Source organism: Mastomys coucha, unplaced genomic scaffold (genome assembly GCF_008632895.1).
Source record: "Mastomys coucha isolate ucsf_1 unplaced genomic scaffold, UCSF_Mcou_1 pScaffold14, whole genome shotgun sequence".
NCBI lineage: Eukaryota > Metazoa > Chordata > Mammalia > Rodentia > Muridae > Mastomys > Mastomys coucha.
In genome coordinates, this window is record NW_022196896.1 from 32224033 (window position 1) to 32240265 (window position 16233).

General features: G+C 40.1%; 1 long non-coding RNA gene across 1 annotated transcript in view; it reads right to left on the bottom strand.

The window, feature by feature from the left end:
* LOC116089027 overlaps positions 1-661 on the bottom strand; it is a 29034-nt gene extending 28373 nt beyond the window's left edge. The window contains exon 1 of the long non-coding RNA XR_004118112.1: positions 497-661. This is a non-coding gene — a long non-coding RNA (uncharacterized LOC116089027). The remainder of the gene's footprint in view (positions 1-496) is intronic.
* Positions 662-16233: the final 15572 nt, after the last annotated feature.

Sequence of the window (16233 nt, forward strand, 5' to 3'; positions counted from 1 at the left end):
GAACATGTACTTCATGTCTCACCATTTCACAGGCAATCCTAACATTGGCACTCTGGTGACCTCTAGGCTCATGGTGCTTCTTTAACTGCAGTGACAGCACACTGAGCCCATTAACCTCTCTTACCTCAAAGGACAAGTGATAGTGAGAGCAGAAATCTAGGTTTCTACTGCATTACAATATACCTTCTGTTAGTGACAGAGCTTATTACTATGACCTATTCTGCTATTGGAGACATGGTCATTATGCATTCATGCAACTAAAACATAGTTTATCTTGAGGCAGAAAAAGAAGGGAGAAGTTGTTCTGATAAAAGAGTAAAGCAGTCCTAAGAAGAACACCTGTAAGGCAATAAGATGTTTGACAGTTTTGTGGGTAAAAACAAGGACATGTTTTTCATTCATGTGTACTCTACCTTTTGTCCACTAGCTCAGCATATATTTACCAAGTACCTACTATCTACGACACTACAAACAGACCGATAAATAAGACACTCACTAAATATAGGACAAGAGCTTTCCAGATGCCGCTAACCACACAGAGACTTTGGTTTGGTTTGCTTTTGCCCTTTTCCTGGTCAATATTGTAAGCTTTCAGTATTTAAAGACTGCAATCTGTTCTGCTTTTCATTTGCATTGACATAGTCCAGATAAAAGAAGTTAATAGAACATTTACCTCTCTGCATAAGAATTGCCCCAATCACCTAATTCTATTCCCCTGGTAACCCAGGAAGCATTATGTGTCATACATGTTTCTAAGAAACATTGCTTATAAGAATCCCTGGTTGGTAGTGTGCAACTGACAGGAGTGATAAATAGACAGTATCATTAGGAAATGACATCATACTCTGGGCTTCCTGGGGCTTGAGGATTCTGCTCACTTACAATGTGAAGGCTATATCTGTGGAATTAGTGAGTCTGTGAGGATATAAGGCAGGCATCACATGTGCCCCATCCCAAAGCTGAGGAGAAAATGTGTCTGACCTCTCTGCATAGACTGCTGCTGATCCTGGGACCAAGCCAAGGGGAGGAAGAGAGGATGCAGGAGGACAGCTATCACTACCCAGTGGTAGCGACTCTTCCCCCACCCTTACAATATCCTTAAGTGTTCATAGTACAATGTCCATTGTAATTCATTCAGGATTTGTAGAGGATGCCATGAATAAAATCCAAGGATGCTTCAACTGTGTGTGGAGGTGGGGGTGAGGGCCACAGTGGCATTTGTATATGATCCATACACACCCTCCCATGTATTTTAAACCATCTCCAGAGGGCACTAATACCTAACACAAGGCCTCATCACCCCAGTGTGAACTTAGCAGGGTATTCAAATGTAGTAAATATTTCATCCTTTGTGCTTTCTGGGGCCTTCTTTTCCAAATCGATTTTATCTCGGGTATTTATATGCACACTTTTGAAACAGAAGAGCCACCTATGGATAACAGGCACCTGTGTAATGTTTCCCACAGTTTTAAATTTGACCTTGAAATCTAACAAATTCATCAACACTGATTTGAATGGGCCTGAAACTTGGTCACATGATTTTTTTTCCTACCAACTTCTCAAAAAGTAAGTGTACTTAAAACATGTCATGTGCTGTCAATCTGGGAAAGCAGTAGCAACCATTAAAACAAAAGGGGTTTTTGGTGGTGGTAGTGGTGGTTGGTTGGTTGGTTGGTTGGTTGGTTGGTTGGTTAATTGGTTGGTTGGTTGGTTGGTTGGTTGGTTGGTTGGTTAATTGGTTGGTTTGAAGGGAGGGTTGTAATAGAACAGTGTAAACGGTAATTACCTTTACCCTCATGCTCCAAAGAAATTTCTTAATCCAATGAAATAAAAAAGAGTTACATAATCACTGGTGAGCCTACCAGTGTCCAACGCTCAGCTCCAAACCCATGATCCTGCAAATTGCCCTGGATAAACCCCACTAAGTCACAATACAAAATGGTAAGATATGAACATAAGAAAGGAGAAGGAGAAGGAGAAGGTAGACAGGAAATGGAAGGAGACGGAAGAGGGTGGGTGAGAGTAATCAAACACCATTAAATATCTAGGAAATCATCAAAAGTAAACTTAATTATTAAAAATAATCAATTGTGCTAACAGCTAAAATATGTGAAACAAGATTTAGTAATGAGTAAGCGATTTATAAAAATCAAATGCTCAAGTGAAATCTTAAAAGCTAATGAAGCAGAATCTTGTTATCACTGTACTAGCATGTCCTAAAGGCTTTGAGAAATGAGCCTTTTCTTAGTACTGGAAAGAAGATTTGGGTTCACATTTAAAAGAACTACTTGATAGTAAAAGCTTCCCAAGATTAAAGGTTATTTCAACTGCTAAAGGAGTTTTCCAGAAGTTAAAGACAGTGTGTCACCTGGCACCTAGACTGGCCTTCCCCTGACCTTCTGAGAAACAGGAGTGAGTTATTTCTCCTGCATCCACCATTACTGGGAGCCTGAGAGCAACAGTATTTGTGAAATCACCAAATGTGCTTGGTCTGACAAATGGTTTGGTTTAGAAAAGAAAATAGAGTCTGGGATAACTTTGCAGGATTTGGGGAAAAAAAGCAAGAGATGGGGGAGGAAAGACAATTGGGAAATGGAGACAATCTTCTCTTCTAGAAACAATGCTCTTTCCTAAGAAGACTTTTAGAAGCGTGTAGAAGGATGTCCCTAAGAATTTCATAAATTCATTGTTTTTAATAGCGGAGTAGTACTCCATTGTGTAGATGTACCACATTTTCTGTATCCATTCCTCTGTTTAGGGACATCCGTATTGTTTCCAGTTCCTGGCTATTATAAATAAGGCTGCTATGAACAAGGTGGGGCATGTGTTCTTATTAAATGTTGGAGCATCTTCTGCATATATTTCCAGGAGTGGTATAGCTGGGTCCTCTGGTAATACTATGTCCAATTTTCAGAGGAACCACCAAACTGATTTCCAGAGTGGTTGTACCAGCTTGCAATCTCACCAGCAATGAAGGAGTATTCCTCTTTCTCCACAACCTCTCCAGCATCTGCTTCCACCTGAGATTTTTATCCTAGCCATGCTGACTGGTGTGAGGAGGAATCTCAGGGTTGTTTTCATTTGCATTTCCCTAATGACTAAGGGTGTTGAACATTTCTTTAGGTGCCTCTCAGTCATTCGATACTCCTCAGTTGAGAATTCTTTGTTTAGCTGTGTACTCCATTTTTTAATAGGGTTTTTTGGTTCTCTGAAGTCTAACTTTTTGAGTTCTTTGTATATATTAGGCATTAGCCCTCTATCAGATATAGGATTGGTAAAGATCTTTTCCCAATTTCTTGGTTGACATTTTGTCCTATTTACAGTGTCTTTTGCCTTACAGAAGCTTTGCAACTTTATGAGGTCCCATTTGTCAATTCTGGATCTTAGAGCATAAACTATTGGTGTTCTGTTCAGGAAATTTTCCCCTCTGCCTATGTGCTCAAGGCTCTTCCCCACTTTCTTTTCTATTAGTTTCAGTGTATCTGATTTTATGTGGAGGTCCATGATCCCCTTGGACTTGAGCTTTGTACAAAGAGATAGGAATGAATTGATTTGCATTCTTCTACATGCTAAACTCAAGTTGACCCAGCACCATTTGTTGAAAATGCTGTCTTTTTTCCACTGGCTGGTTTTAGCTCCTTGTCAAAGATCAAGTGACCATAGGTGTACAGGTTCATTTCTGGATTTTCAATTCTGTTCCATTGATCTATCTGCCTGTCACTGTACCAATACCATGCAGCTTTTATCACAATTGCTCTGTAGTACAGCTTAAAGTCCAGGATGGTGATTCCACCAGAAGTTCCTTTATTGTTCAGAATAGTTTTGGCTATCCTGGGTTTTTTGTTATTCCAGATGAGTTTGCAAATTGCTTTTTCTAAGTCTGTGAAGAATTGAGTTGGAATTTTGATGGGGATTGCATTGAATCTATAGATTGCTTTCAGCAAGATGGCCATTTTTACTATATTAATCCTGCCAATCCATGAGCATGGGAGATCTTTCCAACTTCTGAGATCTTCTTCAATTTCCTTCTTCAGAGACTTGAAGTTCTTGTCAAACAGATCTTTTACTTGCTTAGTGTCACACCAAGGTATTTTATATTATTTGTAACTATTGTGAAAGATGTTGAACATTTCTTTCTCAGCCTGTTTATCCTTTGTGTAGAGGAAGTCCACTGATTTGCTTGAGTTAATTTTATAACCAGCAACTTTGCTGAAGTTATCAGGTTTAGGAGCTCTCTGGTGGAATTTTGGGATCACTTCAGTATACTATCATATCATCAGCAAATAGTGATAATTTGACTTCTTCCTTTCCAATTCATATCCCTTTGATCTCCTTTTGTTGTCTAATTGCTCTCACTAGGACTTCAAGTACAATATTGAATAGGTAGGGAGAGAGTGGGCAGCCTTGTCTAGTCCCTGATTTTAGTGGGACTGCTTCAAGTTTCTCTCTATTTAGTTTGATGTTGGCTACTGGTTTGCTGTATATTGCTTTTACTATGCTTAAGTATGGGCCTTGAATTCCTGATCATTCCGAGACTTTTATCATGAAAGGATGTAGGATTTTGTCAAATGCTTTCTCAGCATCTAATGAGATGATCACATGGGGTGTTTTTTCTTTGAATTTGTTTATATATTGAACCATCCCTGCATCCCTGGGATGAAGCCTACTTGATCATGGTGAATGATCGTTTTGATGTGTTCTTAGATTCAGTTTGCAAAAATTGTATTGAGTATTTTTGCATAGATATTCATAAGGGAAATTAATCTGAAGTTTTCTTTCTTGGTTAGGTCTTTGTGTGGTTTAGGTATAAGAGTAATTGTGGCTTCATATAACAAATTGGGTAGAGTGCCTTCAGTTTCTATTTTGTGGAATAGTTTGAAGAGTATTGGTATTAGATCTTCTTTGAAGGTCTGATAAAACTCTGCACTAAACCCATATGGTCCTGGGCTTTTTTTGCTGAGAGACTATTAATAACTGTTTCTATTTCATGAGCAGATATGAGACTGTTTAGATTGTTGATGTAGATTTAACTTTGGTACCTAGTATCTGTCTAGAAAATTGTCTATTTCATTCAGGTTTTCCAGTTTTGCTGAGTATGGGCTTTTGTAGTAGGCTCTCATGATTTTTTGAACTTCCTCAGTGTCTGTTGTTATGTCTCCCTATTCATTTCTGATCTTGTTAATTAGGATACTGTCTCTGTGCCCTCTAGTTAGTCTGGCTAAGAGTTTATCTATTTTGTTGATTTTCTCAAAGAACCAGCTCCTCATTTGGTTGATTTTTTGTAGAGTTCTTTTTGTTTCTATTTGGTTGACTTCAGCCCTGAGTTTGATTATTTCCTGCCTTTGACTCCTCTTGAGCGAATTTGCTTCTTTTTGTTCTAGAGCTTTCAGATGTGCTGTCAAATTGCTGGTGTATGCTCTCTCCAGTTTCTTTTTGGAGGCATTAAAGCTATTAGTTTTCCTCTTAGGACTGCTCTCATTGTGTCCCATAAGTTTGGGTTTGTTGTGGCTTCATTTGCATTTAACTATAGAAAGTCTTTAATTTATTTCTTTATTTCTTCCTTGACCAAATTATCATTGAGTAGAGTGTTGTTTAGATTCCACGTGTATGTGGGCCTTCTATTGTTTATGTTCTTATTGAGGAGCAGCCTTAGTCCATAGTGATCTGATAGAATGCAAGGAATCATTTCAATCTTCTTGTATCTGCTGAGGCCTGATCTGGTCAATATATATGGTCAATTTTGGAGAAGGTACCATGAGGTGCTGAGAAGGTATATCCTTTTGTTTTAAAATAAAAGTTCTATAGATATCTGTTAAATTCATCTGTTTCATAACTTCTGTTAGTCTCACTGTGTCTTTGTTTAGTTTCTTTTTCCTTGATCTGTCCATTGCAGAGAGTGGGGTGTTCAAATCTCCCACTATTATTGTGTGTAGTGCAATGTGTGCTTTAAGCTTTAGTAAAGTTTCTTGTATGAATGTAGATGCCCTTGCATTTGGAGCATAGAGGTTCAGAATTGAGAGTTCATCTTGGTAGATCATACCTTTGATGAGTATGAAGTGTCTGTCCTTATCTTCTTTGATCACTTTAGGGTGAAAGTCGATTTTGTTCGATATTTGAATGGCTATTCCTGCTTTTTTCTTGAGGCCATTGGCTTGGAAAATTGTTTTCCAGCCTTTTATTCTGAGGTAGTGTCTGTCTTTGTCACTGACGTGGGTTTCCTGTATGCCACAAAATGTTGGGTCCTGTTTATGTACCCAATCTGATAGTCTATGTCTTTTTATTGGGGAATTGAGTCCATTGATATTAGTAGATATTAAGGTAAAGTAATTGTTGCTTCCTGTTATTTTTGTTGTTAGAGTTGGAATTCTGTTCATGTGGCTATCTTCTTTTAGTTTGGTTGTATGATTACTTTTTTGTTTTTTCAGGGATGAAGCTCTCCTCCTTGTGTTGGAATTTTCCATTTATGTTTTGAAGGTCTGGATTTGTGGAAATATATTCTGTAAATTTGGTTTTGTCATGGAATACTTTGGTTTCTCCATCTATGGTAATTGAGAGTTTTGCTGGGTATAGTAGTCTGGGCTGGCATTTGTGTTCTCTTAGGGTCTGTATGACATCAACCCAGGATCTTCTGGCTTTCATAGTCTCTGACGAGAAGTCTGGTGTAATTCTGATAGGTCTACCTTTATGTGTTACTTGACCTTTTTCCCTCACTGCTTTTACTATCCTTTCTATGTTTTGTTCGTTTGGTGTTTAGACTATTATGTGGCTGGAGGAATTTCTTTTCTGGTCCAGTCTATTTGGAGTTTTATAGGCTTCTTGTATGTTCATTGGCATCTCTTTCTTTAGGTTAGGGAAGTTTTCTTCTATAATTTTGTTGAAGATGTTTACTGGCCCTTTAAGTTGGAGGTCTTCACTCTCTTCTATACCTATTATCCTTAGGCTTGGTCTTCTCATTGTGTCCAAGATTTCCTGGATGTTTTAGGTTAGGAACTTTTTGCATTTTGTGTTTTCTTTGACTGTTGTGTCAATGTTTTCTATGGTATCTTCTGCACCTGAGATTCTCTCTTCGATCTCTTGTACTCTGTTGGTGATGCTTGCATCTATGGTTCCTGACTTCTTTCCTAGGATTTCTATCTCCAGAGTTGTCTCTCTTTGTAATTCCTTAACTGTTTTTACTTCCATTTTTACATCCTGGATGGTTTTGTTCAATTACTTCAACTGTTTGGTTGTGCTCTCCTATAGTTCTTTAAGGAATTTTTGTGTTTCCTCTTTAATGGCTTCTACTTGTTTACTCATGTTCCCCTGTAATTCTTTAAGGGATCTTTGTGTTTCCCCTTTAAAGGCTTGAACCTGTTTACCCGTGTTCTCCTGTATTTCTTTAAGGGACTTATTTACGCCCTACTTAAATTCCTCTATCACCATCGTGAGATATGATTTTAGATCCAAATCTTGCTTTTCTGGTGTTTTGGGATATCCAGGACTTGCTGTAGTAGGAGTACTAGGTTCTGATGAAGCCAAGTAGTCTTGGTTTCTGTTGGTAAGATTATTGCATTTGCCTTTCGCCATCTGTTTATCTCTGGTGTTAGATGTTCTTATAGTCTCTGGCTGGAGCTTTTTCCTCCTGTGGGTCTGTAAGCCTGTGTCAGCACTTTTGGGAGATCAGCTTTCCTCTGGTAAGACCTGTGTGCAGAGGGCTGTGGATCAGTCATCCCTTCTGAGTCCTGGGGTCAGAACAAACCTGAGAGACAGGCTCTGCACTTGTGGGAAAGGTGCAGAGAGGGCTGTGGATCTGCTGTCCCTCCTAGGTGTAGATGGAGGTAGAAAGGATCCTGTGCTGGCTACCCTGCCACTTCTGAGGCCTGTCGCTTTTTCTTTTCCTTTTCTTTTTCTTTCTTTTCTTTTTTTCCAAGACAGGGTTTCTCTGTATAACCCTGGCTGTCCTGGAACTCACTCTGTAGACCAGGCTGGCCTTGAACTCAGAAATACACCTTGCTACTAGAATTTTTAAGTCATAATTATATGTAACCCTCCTGCTTGAGGGCTGATTCTTCAGACCCTGCCTGCCTCTGATAACCATACCTCTCTGCCCACCTCCTGCTATTTTCCACACCTCTCTCCTGGTGCCAGTTACATCGGAAGTCCCGCCTCCAGAGACCGAAAAATGAGTTGCTGATTGGGCCAACATGCTGACGAACTTGGGGGAGGGGTTTTGCCTTGCCTATGCTACCTGGTTTCACTTTTGTAACAATAGAATTAAATGAAAGATGGCTGAGTGATCACATATCCATGTCGGCTAATTTTTAAGAGCCTTCCACATGGATTAAGGTAACATAATATGGCTAGCCAGGTCCCTGACTCTATATTCCAGATAACCCATTCATATTGTTGCTACTGGACAACAACAATTATAATTGAAATATATACATTCAATACAATATGTATGTCATATGCTTTAAGAGTAATTTACCTTGACAGCTCTGCCTGAGTCCCTAGAGGCCTGCTGCTGGCAGGGCAACCAGGTGAATTTCCCCAAGCCTCAAATTCCATCTTCACATCCATACCTAATAACCACAATCCAAGACACCTGCAGCCACCAGCAACCACCCAGTGAAACCCCTACCCTACCCCCTGCCTGCTGGCCCCTCTGGGCAAACCCAGCAGTTTTGTGGATTGTTTGAAGAGGATGGGAATTAGCTCTTCTTTAAAAGTCTTGTTGAATTCTGTACTAAAAACGAAAATCCAAAAACCATCTGTCTCTGGGCTTTTTTTAAGGGACGGTTGTACTTTTAATGACTGCTGCTATTTCCTTGGGAGTTATAGGTATATGTAAATTGTTTACCTAATCATAACTTAACTTTGTAAGTAGTATCCATCAAGAAATTCATGCATTTCATTTAGATTTTCCCATTTTGTGGAATATAACTTTTGAAGTAAGAACTAATGATTCGTTTAATTTCCTCAGTGTCTCCCTTAATTTCTGATTTTGTTGATTCGGATAATATCTTTCTGTCTTTCTGTTAGTTTGGAAAGTGGTTTGTCTATCTTGTTGATTTTTTCTAAGATCCAGTTCTTGGTTTTATTGATTCTTTGTTTTGTTCTCTTTGTTTCTAATTTACTGATTTCAACCCTGAGTTTGATTGTTTCCTGCCTTCTACTTCTCTTGGGTGTTTCTTAGGGCCCATGGGAACTCACAGAAACTAAACCACCAACCAAAGAGTATATAGGGACTGGACCTAGGTCCACTGCACATTTTTAGAATATATGCAGCTTGGTCTTCACATGTTGCCCCCAACAATTGGAAGGGGGCAATCATTGACTCTGTTGCCTGCCTTTAGACCCCATTACCCTAGCTGGACTGTCTTACCAGGCCTCAGTGGGAGAAGATGCACTTAGCTTTACTAAAACTTGATGTCCAAGACAGGTTGGTACCTTTGGGGGGACTTGCTCTTCTCTGAGGAAAAGGAAAGGGGATAATGGGAAGCAGGGGTTTGTGAAAGAGGGATTGGAAAGAGAAGAGGAAAGAGGACTGTGATCAGGGTATAAAGTAAATGAGTGAATGAATGGATAGATAGATAGATAGATAGATAGATAGATAGATAGATAGATAGATGGACTATAGTGAAAAAGTGGGGAAGGGGATTCATGTCTGGCAGTTACAAAGACTGGGGAGTTGGGAGCACAGCCAAGCAGTGGTGTATTGGTGTCTGAAGTACTCAGACATTGAAGAGAATAGATAAAATGTGAAAAACTGGGCCATCATGTATTTTCTACTGTTTTAATAGACTTAGACTGGAACAGCACAAAGATACGACATCTATTTCTAACTATCACTGAGGCTGGGAAGTTCAGGCAACAGCCTTCTTGCTGCACCCCACTGCAGTGCTGGGCATCAGTCCCTTCCTCCCCAGGTCCCACTCTGAAGAAGAAATGCAGGCTCACGTTAGCACTTTGCACCACAACTAATTTTAGTTTTGCTCTTGCTAACTTCTTCCTCAGAAGTTTCTTGGATGGGTAGATTACCCAAGAGTCCTTCATACATTTTGTAAGGGAGAAAAAGGCTGAGTCTGAAAAGAGGTATGGATGCAGAGCTGCATGAAAGGCAAGTGACCTCAGGCCTTTCTCAGGAAGACCTGTTTGAGGAGGAGGACACATTTAAATACCAGGGAACCATTTTTTCTTAAAGTCCTTTAACGCTTTTAACATTATCCCACTCTGTAGACCATAACCATCTCCATTTGTGTCCCAAAGTGTGGATGGAAAAGACAACTGTCATCCCTGTGTGCCCTGCTTGGAACCTTCCAGAACAACCTGTGTGCTACTGAAAACATCAAATGTGTTTGAAAACTGATTTTTATTTTTGGCTGTAGGGATGGTTACATGTTTGTAGAAAGTCTTCTGTTATTAGATCTGAAAATTATGTATATATTAAGCCTTAAATATAATGGGCTAGACATTTGGGGAAATAAATTAACAAAGGAAAACACCAGAGAATTAAGTCCAATTAAAACTGGTGCTTGTCAGGAGGTGATGGGGAAGGTATACAGCTATCCCAGGTGTGTCTCTACACATCTTCTGCTACTGTTGCAGAATACCACATACCTGGTAAAATAGAGAGAAAAATGAATGTCTTTCTTTCAGGTCTGGTGACTGGGAAATTGCCAGCATTCGGTGAGGTGATTTCAGCATACTCTCACATGATGATGGTCACTGCATGAGAGAAGCTGGGGAGCTGTGTGTTCAAGCCGCATCTTCTCATTAAGCCATTATTCCTGTAATAAGGGCCCTGTCATAAAAGTTCAAAGTACCTACTCCTCATACCTCCAGAACCTGAATCTCAGAGTTACCTTTCCTTCTAAGGACAGGTTAAATCCTAGCAACCTGTAAAATCAAAGAGGATAGGCTCAAACATATCCATAGGACATGAGAAGTCTAAGTTCAGACAGTCAGAGAGTTGAACAGCAACAATGGGGATGCTGAGGGGCAGCCATTAAGAGGAGCATCGAAAAAGCTTCTCATCACAGACATAAGTGAAAAAGTAAAATGGGAAAAGCAATCCTTGGAGTCATCAGGTGCGTTAAGGGTCCAAAATTTTATCCATTTAATTTCTAGTACCCAATACATTTTAAACCAAAATATGGTTTGAAAAGATGGCAGCAGAACTTCTTGGTCAAGGTATTAACTTGAATTAACTTAAATTAATTTGATTCAAGAAGTTAACTTGAAGAGCTGCACAACATACTAATCCTCGGGCTAGGCATCTAAAATGCATGAGCACAATAGTTACAGCACAATAAAACCAAGGAAAACAGACAGAGGGGGGAGACTGTTCTGATACAAACAGCCAATGCCCTTTGTTAGTAGCATTTCCACTGATCAAAGAATCCAAAGGGAAAAGAAAAGAAATCACAGGCAAAAAAAAAAAAGGTACTAGTTAGTTCATATTGTTGTTTCTAAGGGGCTGCAAACCCTTCAGCTCATTGGGTCCTTTCTCTAGCTCCTTCCCTATGGACCCTGTGCTCAGTCCAGTGGATGGCTGTGAGCCTCTACTTCTGTATTAGTCGGGTATTGTCAGAGCCTCTCAGGAGACAGCTATATCAGGTGCCTGTCAGCCAGCACTTGCTGGCATCCACAATAGTGTCTGGATTTGGTGATTGAGTATGGGAAGGATTCCCAGGTGGAGCAGTCTCTGGATTGTCCTTCCTTCAATCTCTGTCCCATAGTTTGTCTCTGCAACTCCTTCCATGGGTATTTTGTTCCCCCATTTAAGAAGGAATGAAGTATCCACACTTTGGTCTTCCTTCTTCTTGAGTTTCTTATGGTTTGTGGATTGTATTTTGGGTATTCCCAGCTTCTGGGCTAATAACCACTTATCAGAGAGTGCATACCATGTGTGTTCTTTTGTGATTGTGTTACTCCACTCAGGATGATATTCTCCAGATCCATTCATTTCCCTAAGAATTTCATAAATTCATTGTTTTTAATAGCTGAGTAGTACTCCATTGTGTAGATGTACCACATTTTCTGTATCCATTCCTCTGGGTTGTTTCCAGTTTCTGGCTATTATAAATAAGGCTGCTATGAACATAGTGGAACATGAGTCCTTATTACATGTTAAAGCCTCTTCTGGGTATATGCCCAGAAGTTGTATAGCTGGGTCCTCTGGTAGAACTATGTCCAATTTCCAGAGGAACCACCAAACTGATTTCCAGAGTGGTTGTTCCAGCTTGCAATCCGACCAGCAATGAAGGAGTGTTCCTCTTTCTCCACAACCTCTCCAGCATCTGCTGTCACCTGAGTTTTAAATCTTAGCCATTCTGACTGGTATGAAGTGGAATCTCAGGGTTGTTTTGATTTGCATTTCCCTAATGACTAAGGGTGTTGAACATTTCTTTAGGTGCTTCTCAGCCATTTGGTATTCCTCAGTTGAGAATTCTTTGTTTAGCTCTGTAACCCCTAACTAGTATCCTCAGAGATCCCAGGGACTAAACCACCAACCAAAGAGTACACATGGTGAGACTCATGACTTCAGCTGCATATGTATAGCAGAGGATGGCCTAGTCAGTCATCAATGGGAGGAGAGGCCCTTGGTCCTGTGAATGTTCTATGCCCCAGTGTAAGGGAATGCCAGGGCCAAGAAGCAGAAGAGGGTGGGCTGTTGAGCAGGGAGAGGGGAATGGGAACAGGGTTTTGTTTTTTTTTTTTCTTTTTTCTTTTTATTTTCAGAGGGGAAACCGGGAAAGGAGATATCATATGACATGTAAATAAAGAAAATATCTAATTTAAAAAATTTGGAAATGAAAAAAAAGAAAAATGAAGAGGGGGGAAACTGGGTCATGGGACACTGGCTCTGTCCGAATTATCATCTAAAGTGCTTCAAATACAGCTATCTAGGTCAAATCGGCATAAATTCATTACCATGCATTCACACTGCAATTACTCAGGGGGGAAATTGTTAGCAGTGATAATGATCTTGAAATAAACAGAGGATCGAGAACCACCATACAATACGTCCTTTTGTGTTGGAGTGAGGTAGAATGAATGCTTGGCTTCGTGCCCGGCCATCCTGAGAAGCGTAGTTCATCGTGAAGTCAAGTCATGTGCCTGTTCCTATCACTGCCTTCCTCCGGTCTCGGTTTTCTGAAATGTCTGCATCTCCTTGCTATGCACGTACTCTCCCCCACCCACTCAGCCCTTGATGATTCACACACACAGTTTGTCTGTCTTGCACAGGTAAGATGTTTCACTCTGGATCCAGCCAGCAGAGTTCTTCTCTTGTCCTAACTCAAGCAAAATGGATGGTTTTTACTAATCAGTTCTCAGAAAGATTTTTTTATTATCCCCTGCATACACTACAATGTATTTTGATAAAATACATCAGCTGGTGTCTGTATTTCTTTATTTCACTATTTTATAAAGTATTTCCCCGTGGATATATTCTTTAAGGTGAGTCTTTTTAAATAGAAGGTTTATATGTTTAATTTACTATTGTTTTTAGTAACACAGATCAACCAATGACTTTTTAAAAACTATCAAATATCATAGAAGCAAATATTAAAACATGGGAAACGACCATCCACTCCCCCCACTCAATCTGTTTCCCTTTGGGGAGTAACCATGAGGAATGTAAAGAATCCTTCAGGATGCAATTCTCTGTGCCTCTCCATGCATATTAAACATAAAAGCAAGTGTTTACCGGCACAAATAATGTGATTGTGGAACTGACTTGATGGCATTATTCTATGCCTTTTTTCTATAACTATGTTTTAGAGATTCCCCTGCCAGGAAGTGGAGTGTCAGCCTCAGAGCTCTATTACCTGACTACACCACGGCTAGTGAAGCAGAGGTTTCTAGCTTTCACAAAGGAGCCTGGTCGGAAATTCTTTGTGCACAGCCATTGATTTCAAGATGCAAAATAACAGACAACAGACATAAATATTGTAGGTTGTCATTCACACAGGACAGCAGATCACACACCCAGGATCCTGTGTCTCATCTAATGTTTTGACATGTGCATGAGTGACACTTAGCACCTTTAGAGAAGCTTTCTGCTATTTCTGTTGGTCTGAATTGCCTGTCATTTCTCTATCCACTTTTTCTAGTTTATTCTGACTAGTCTATGGAAGCATTACTATTGTGATCATTGTCTACTAGTCTGCTCACATTTTACTTTTGTTATTTTCTTGCTGTGGAGACATTTTCGTGGTTTAGGTATTTACAGGTGGTTTCTGTCCTGCCTAGCCCCAATTTATAAACTACTCTCCTACATTTCACTATAGCAATCTACTGTTTGCCCTCCTGACACTCTTTACTCCATCTCTGTGCCCCATGTCCAACTTTCTATTCTTTGTGCTTCTTACTGAATCTGGTTCTTTGAGTTTCTATGAGAAAGGATGAGTCATCTGTGCCACACCTTTCCTGGTGTGTTTCGGCTCTTGGTATCTTTTGTCTGGTTTCTGGAAATGGGATCAATTAGTTTCCAGTCTCCAAGCAGTTCTCACTAGGAGTCCCTTTTTTTTTTTAATAGCACTTCTATGTATTTAACTACCTGTCCTGTGTTTTGTTTCATCTCAATGGAGAGAAAGCAGGATCTAAACACATGTGGGCAGTTCACTATCTAAAAAGAGAAATCGTGTGTGCATCCGCAGAGTAAATTTATTGTGAAATAAAAGTGGATGCAAATGAAAGCTTTGAAGATAAAGCCCAGGCAAACAGTAAACGTCAATCAAAACGCCATTGCTTCAATAAGCAAAGGTGTTAAGCTTGCTGCATCATTCTTCGGTACTTTAGTGCCTGTAACTTTTCATTAGACAAGCGACCATAGCATATACTTCACCCTCTATTATGTTTATAAAATTTATATTTTGTGAAGAGTATTTTCCATACCTTCAAAAACCTTGACTTTACTGAACCTACCCATTTGCACATAATTCTTAGAAATGAATAATCAAAGATTTTTCTTAACATGCTTATTTCCTAACAAGGTTAATAGATCAAAAGACTTTATGAAAAAGTCTTTTTGACATTTCTGGTTCTCTGTCACCAACTTTCTCTTCTGGAAACCAACAAATAATACTTGATTCTTTGGAGAGAATAGGGTCAGAGAGCATACAACTTTCAAGTCTTAAGTTTGGGGGGATTTTTTTCATGTGTGTGTGTTTGTGTGTATGTGTGTGTGTGTGCACATGCGCGCACGTGTCTGTATGTATTCATGTGTATCTATATGTATGTGTTTAAGGATTACATAACTGACACCCTATATTGCAATACCAACATACTCTTCTTTCTCAAAATAGTTGTCAGTGTGAAAGGAAACTATCCTCTGAGTGTGTGTCCATACAATCCAAGACGCTCAGACTGTGCTGAGCCAGGCTGTCATATCTCAATTAGCCTTGCAATGTTTTCCATCACAAACTGTTCATTTCTTTCCCTTGCAAAGGGACTGTATTTAGGAGTCCTCCCTTAGCTCTTAGAGTATCCCCAAGCAGAGCCTTCACACCATAGGCCTCCAGCTGCTTCAGCTACTCATGCAATGCACCACATTGCCCACACCCCTATTTTGTAATGATGAAATTTCTAATAATGCTCCATTTCTTCCACGAGGTCTATCTCCAATGTCTGACCAGAATGACATCCCAGGATTCTGCTCAGAAAAGCCATGAAGGTGATGGAAGGCTAGCCTTTGAGTTTTCCAGTGTCCACTCATCTGAACTCAAAGATGGGTTGTATGAGCTAGGCCCATCAGCCTGTTTCTCTTCACCATCGCCTCAGTTCCCTATCACCCCTAGGTGCTGCTCGCCTGTCCACCCTGATCTGTTATCCCTTTGCAGCACCTCCAGCCACAACAGCCCAGCCACTTCTTCCTTCCAGGCTACCTGGCTGCCCTCTTTCATGTATCCTGAGGGCATCTGAGATGACTTCTCACTATACAATCATTAATGGTCTCCTATTCCATGTGCCCTCCGGTGAGGGTGACTAACCTAACAATGCCTATACATCTGTCTCACAATACAGCTACCCAAATTTCCAAGCCTTGCCAGGAAAACTTCTAAACACTGAAAACATATCCAAGGCTTTCCCTGCCCCTACTTTTCCAGGCTTTTTTCTTCTTGCCCAAACCTGTCCCATATAAAACATGGCTAAGGATACACTCCTCTGGGCCTTATGCGCCTGCTCTGTTCTTTCCCACTCTGGAAATGTACATCCAGACCTGAGCTGGTTATTGCTCCTGGTATT